Raw genomic sequence first — 5,360 nt, 5'->3', positions numbered from 1 at the left:
ATTTGAAATTTTCAAACCTCTCAATAAATTTTTATTTCCAGTGGTTTAAAATTCTGTTAAAGTGTAACCACTCAGGCTAAAATTTTCCAGACCTGGTATCTGTCTTAGGCTGAAGATTTAAAGACACTCTCAGTCAACATACCTCATCCGTTTCTCAGAAAGACATTCAGGTAAAACTCAGTGAGTGCCCATCTCAAGCAAATAAAAATAAAACCTTACAACAATTTATTGGAATAAAACTACTATCTTGTGTGGTAGAGACTCAAAATGTAACAGGTGGAGAGTGAAATCTGGAATAAGGATGTGTTGCATGCTATTTCTGTCTCCTAGTTGTAGCCTTTCAAAAAGCCCCTGAGTTTGTCCATGCTCAGACATGAGCTGAGGCAATTGGCAGCTGCATGCTTATAAATTCCTTCCACAGTGGTCGTGTTTTCCTGCCTGCTGTCAGCTCTCAAGGCCAGGAAGTCTCTCTTTCTTTCTCTGTCTTTGCGTGAACTCAGTGTTTCCCCTGCTGATTGCTAAGCCCAGGCTCTGTGAAAGAGGATACAACCCAATGTGAACTGGAGAAAATTCAGCTCAGCAAGAGCTTGGAAGCTAGATGTGGCATCATATGCTAAGACAGGTACCACTTAGAGAAAATGGAACAGATTTATTTGAGGCTTCACAGTTCCTAAACCTCACATTTACCAGCAAGCATTTTGTGCAACTCCACTGGGAAAATGTGCATCTCTGTATCTGTTAGTGCCACTCAGCAGAAAGTATGAAAGCATCACTCAGGAATCACAAAATTAACTCAAGAGATAAGAGGTCTGTGCAGTGGATATAAAGGTTGCAGAACCTGAAAGGGTACATGTGCATGTCACTCGCTACCTGATGAAATTTCTGTTTTGTTTTTCTCTTTTTTTCTTTATTAGAAACCTAGGAAATTAGCCTTTTTCTCCTTCATGCACAGACACCCTTTTGAAAGAACCCTGACATTGCAAATCATGCACTCAAAACTTAGAAAACAGCGAGAAATGCAATGTGCATATCATAAAACAAGGTTTTTAATGTCCAATTTTAACTACCTTGCTTCAAAATAAATGCTGCAAGGCATGTGTGCATATGCAATGGACAAGGTTAGACTCTTAAGCCTCCCTTAAGTTTATTTTAAATGGTGTCAGGCTCTTCTCTTCCATGCCCTGCTCAACACAAAGTTTGGCAAAGTGTTTTTCTTCAAACCATGACTTTTCTTGTAGACATGTTTACATGTTTACATGTTTACAGTAAAAATCCTACCTTCTTGCAAAGTGAGCCCAAATGGTGGACAGAGTTACAATGGAGAATAAGCACAGAATAACTATGACTCAAGTCATCGAGATGAACTAGCTCAAAGAAGTAGGTGTGAGGTTTGGATCTTCTCCTGTCTTGAAAATAAATCCTTGGAAGTAAGCTCTACGCTGAGAAAATTGTTCAAGTCAGGACAGAAGCTTATGCAAGAGGTAGCCTTTCTAAAGGAGAGGAAGAAAATGTTGCTTAAATGGAATCAGTTTTGGTCAGTGCAGACTCGAAGACTTTGAAATATTTTGTTTTCATGAAAACAATACTTTTGCCCAGACTTTATACACTATAGTGCAGGAAAAGACATCACATCCTCTCTCTAGAGTTATTTATTTCCGTAAGTTTAGAGAGTGGACGCAGCAATCCAAAACTTTGTTATTTACATAAACAAAAAGCCAGCATAATCCTTTCAACATGTTGAAGGTGATCTGGTCCAAGTTTACACAGTGAACTGCCCATACTGTCTGTCTCCAGCTCAGCGAACACACTAAGACTTTGTGGTACTTCAAGCTGAACAATGTTGAGATATTTGGTATAAATATGCACGTTATCTCTTGGACATGTTTTTCATGTGATGGCTAATGGGAGCATTCTGGCTTGAAATTCACAAATAAGGGAATGCAAGGACTGTTTCTTCTGTATGAAATATCTTCATTTACTTTTCAAAATGAAATATGACAGTACTGTAGACAAGAGACTACTGTAGCTTGTTTGTGTATGTTGCCCTAGAGAGTGATACCACAGTTAGTAGATCAAGATTTCATGAGGAAACATAGGATAAAAAGCCACAAATGTCTATTATAAGCAAAACACACTTAATTCCCAAGGAGTACAACAAAATGGCCAAAGAACACACAGTTCCAATAAATTATATGGGCATTTTTTCTTCTGGTTTAGAACTCTAATTGGTTCCTCCAAATCGACTCTTTTCTATCAGGATACCACCTTCCCTTGGCAGATATTCCAAATAAATTATATTCCGTTGTTGTACCAGAGCCTTTTCCACTGTTGCCTGCATGCATTGCAGTTTGTTACAGTATTCAAAACAACACTGCAATATTTCTACCACGATCTCTATTTTTTTCTCCTCACTTTTAATTCTTTGTTTATTGCATCTAATAGAGCTGTAGAGATCAGTCTTAAATAGGTTCAGGAATATTTTTAATGTGCTTTTAGCAAATAAAGCTACCCACCACTACCTCATAACAACATGTTTTTAACCACAGTCTGAAGCCTCATTAGAACCCATGTGACTTCAGTTCATGTGCTTGCATTTTGTTTATGCTGTATGCAGAGTGAATGCATTGGCATTTCAATACTAGAGATCCTTTCTGATCTTAAAGAATGTGTTTAACTACACCTGCATTTTTTTCTTTTCCAATTAGAAATTATTAATCATCAATTGATAGGAAAATTGTTTGCCTTAAAAAATAATTAAATAGATGTCTGTGTCATCTGAAGCTGGTTAGAAACCAAGAGACAAACTGTGTGTTTAGGTTACCCAAAACTTTACAGTTGCATCTAGTCTGCAGATGGTGACTGCCTGGAACCTAGATCCACCCTCTCCAGGTATATATCCTCTTGTCTCTTACTAATGACTGGGACACAGAATAAGGGAACTGTGAGGGTACCCACCAGTGATACATATCTAGTATTAAAGAAGTTCTTACTGGGCTTTTTTTTTTTTTATGTGTTTGTGTTTTGTTTTGTTTTAATCAAATGTTTCTTCCAAAAGTTTTTCCCCTAATCCATTTCATGGGGAAAAATAATAATGCCCTTTTCCTTGGCTAAGCATAGCTACTTAGCACTTCATTTGTCACCATGCTATACACACATCCCAGCAGGAATGAGAACACAACTGACTTCTTGAAATTGGACTGTGGGATGTTCTGCACTGACTTTTTCTCTGTGAGGGGAACATCTTTCTCAGTCTCATCCAATTCTCTCATTCTCACCCTTTCTTCTCTTAAGAGAAATGAAGGCACAACCAAATGATACTTAAAGTAAGAAAAGCATTAGATGCTAACAAAATAAAGGAGTTGCTTTGCTTCTGGTTCTTAAACAGGTAAAGCTTCTGAACCTGCAAACACTTTAATGACTCCTGTCACTAATTGTGATGAAAGCCCAAAGAGAAGTGTTACTTCGATGTACATAGGAAAAATAGGGATTTTCAAAGTCTTTTATGAAATGAGTGGTAACAAAAACTGTGAACAGATCACTGGAATACAGGAACTTTTATTTAACTTTTCATAGTAAGCATTAGACAACTTGAGAAAATATTTCCAACATGATCTACTTTTGCCTTCAATTGTCTGGTCTGCAGCCTGTGTACAGGGATATATAATTTTTTTCCTGCCACACGGACATCTTCCTTCACCACCATCATGGTTCCAATGTTCCTTTGCTACTATCACCAACATTATTAGTAACTATGACTTTTTTTGTTATCACTGTAAATGGTCCTAACCATGGAACAGAAATCTGGGAGAACTTCAGCAGCTTAAATATCAATGTCTGCAATTTGGGTATCAACATCTGGCTAAACATGCTTTGGTCTGTGCCTTTGCTATGTTTGGTTTTCCAGTACAGGTGTGTCCATTGTGAACCTTGCAAAATCTTTCTGTTGTGATAAAGGTGTAAATTCTGTTATTGTTTTCAGTAAACTTACTAAAATTCATATTCCAATGCTTTGTTACTGTAATGGCAAACAGCATAGAAAGAAGGAAAAATGGGACTAATGGGAAAAAACATGTTACAGGGTACTGCCTGAAATATATTCTGCCCTCACAACACCCACATTATCTCCAAGTAACAGTAATGGAAATTTTGCATACACATCAAGGTAGAATATATAGCCTAGCCTTTGACTGCTTTGATATATATTTATGAATGTAGCTATACATTTATTCCTTCAGCCAATTTAAAGACCCCTGATTCAGAGTTTAAATTTATTCATTAATACCTGCGAATAGAGAAAACCAGCATGGAGACATTAATTTAAAGAAAAACAATCTGATTATATGATGAAATGTGTCAGGCATAAGGAAGAAAACTAAGGCTAGTATTTTTCTCTCCTGAGTTGAGATTAGAAACCTTGTCAGAATGATTATCCCATTGACATCAATTGTTTGGGGAAAAAATTTACATATTAAAAATTTATGGTACAATTATAGACCACATCATTTGTGTCAGAAAGGGTATATACTGCTTTACATAAACAATAATAGACCTAAATAACTCAGAATATGGAATTTTAGAACTATATACCTGCAGATGTGGAGTTTTGATTGAGACACGTATAAACAAAACACAAGAAAATGTATGAAGATACGTGTTGATTTATGTGATTGAATTAACTTGAACTAGTTTTCTTAATTGATTTGATATCACATTGTGAAATACTCTGAAGTTTGTAAATTTGAACATTAAAATACTTAATTAGATTAATGGACTAAAGGCAGGCTGTAGGTCATGCACCAACCCACCTTCTCTTAAAATTGCAGGCAAAAATTGTTATATTTCAGACTACTTTGTAGTAACTATTATTCTGTCTTATATGAGTATTAAAAGACTTGTATCTAAAGGCACCAACTTAGAAATAAATAACGTTAAAATAAAAATTGCAGAGAGATATCCAAAAATCAGCAACATTCCACATTCAGATGTTAAGGACTGATTTCAAGTCTTACATCTGTAACTCTGTGTTTGGATTTTTTTTATTTAAGGAATTGCAGGATATGTTCTCTGCAAACATGACTTTAAAATGCAAATGTTAAGCCTTCGGTTACAAACCTAATTTTTTTTTTTTTTTTAGTGAAGAAGTAGAATTCTTTTCCTGGTACTAACAACCAATCCAACCTCTAAAACACCTTGCTAGATAGAAAGGCAAGTACTAATATGTGGATGGTTTGCTTTTCAGTCAGAGTTTCTAGGAGGTTAATTTCATCAAGCCTGGTTCTTTTATTACAGTGTTAATGACATCTCCTCATGTTACAGGCATGCCATAATGCTGAAACACTGAAACTGAGCAACTCCGCTAT

The sequence above is a fragment of the Pipra filicauda genome, unplaced genomic scaffold (genome assembly GCF_003945595.2).
Source record: "Pipra filicauda isolate LSUMZ 115617 unplaced genomic scaffold, ASM394559v2 scaffold25_size4600443_pilon, whole genome shotgun sequence".
In the NCBI taxonomy this organism is placed as follows: Eukaryota; Metazoa; Chordata; class Aves; order Passeriformes; family Pipridae; genus Pipra; species Pipra filicauda.
Note: the sequence above shows the minus strand (reverse complement) of the source record.